Source organism: Suricata suricatta, chromosome 8 (assembly GCF_006229205.1).
Source record: "Suricata suricatta isolate VVHF042 chromosome 8, meerkat_22Aug2017_6uvM2_HiC, whole genome shotgun sequence".
NCBI lineage: Eukaryota > Metazoa > Chordata > Mammalia > Carnivora > Herpestidae > Suricata > Suricata suricatta.
In genome coordinates this window covers 67,275,430-67,276,242 of record NC_043707.1, presented here as the reverse complement: position 1 = coordinate 67,276,242, position 813 = coordinate 67,275,430, and the positions used below count along the sequence as shown (strand labels likewise).

The 813-nt window shown below is 64.6% G+C and overlaps 1 protein-coding gene across 7 annotated transcripts in view; it reads right to left on the bottom strand.

Moving 5' to 3' along the window:
• Window positions 1-587, bottom strand: part of ZNF644 (zinc finger protein 644) — a 95,611-nt gene extending 95,024 nt beyond the window's left edge. For 6 of the 7 annotated variants that reach the window (XM_029946774.1, XM_029946778.1, XM_029946779.1 and 3 more), the window contains exon 1: window positions 310-587. The gene's annotated coding sequence lies outside the window, so the exon portion shown is untranslated. Of the gene's footprint in view, window positions 1-8; window positions 275-309 lie in introns of those variants that run through there. The other variant, XM_029946776.1, reaches the window with a different exon arrangement.
• Window positions 588-813: the final 226 nt, after the last annotated feature.

The following is an 813-nucleotide window of genomic DNA, read 5'->3' as shown; positions in this document are numbered from 1 at the left end:
CCGCTCACCTCTGGCTCCGCCGCCCCCCGCGGCCGCCGCGGCCGCCGCCTCCCCGAACCCGGGGCCCGGGCTCCTTGTGTAGCACCAACTCCGCCTCCTCGGCCGCCGCCGCCATCTTAGCCTGTGCGGCAAAACGCGTCCTTCTGGATGGTTGGGACCCAGCCTAGGGCGTAGCTCCCCGGGCCCGAGCGCCGAAGGTCGGGTCCCCCAAGTTCTTCCGCCACCCTCAATCCCGCCGCCGCCACAGCCCAGAGGCCCGAAACCCACTCCAGTCCCGGAGAATCCGACCAAATAACCCCTGAAACTCACAGTTTGGTGCCGTGTGCGTCAAACCGGGGCGACGTTGGGAGCGCGCGGCGTCCCCGCGTCACACGCCGCTCTGTACGCTACTCGGCTCCAACAGCCCCCCTCCGCTCCCCGCTTTTCGCCTACGGCCCCGGTTCCCACGGCGCAGGCGCGCTGCTTTCCCGCCTCTACCGAGCTGCGGGCCGCGGGGGCGACCAGCGAGGAGCTCTAGGGCGGCTTTGCTCTGGTTGAGCGCCTGTGCCAATTAGGCAAACGGGGGCCGCAGAAACAGTGCTCCACTGTTCTCGGGTGCCAGAAACCAAACAAGGTCACCTCCCCCAGCGCTGACCTAATCACTCTCAAGGAGGTTCCCGCCCCAAAGTAGGCACGCTCCAAATATGGTGGTGCCCAAACTCTGCAAGACCCAAGCACTTAGGCAAGCCTAGGCCCTTTAAGGTGGAAGAGCCCCATATTTGATTTCCATAATCACTGGAGTGCCAAAATTCCTTTTCTTTTCCTACTGTTGAT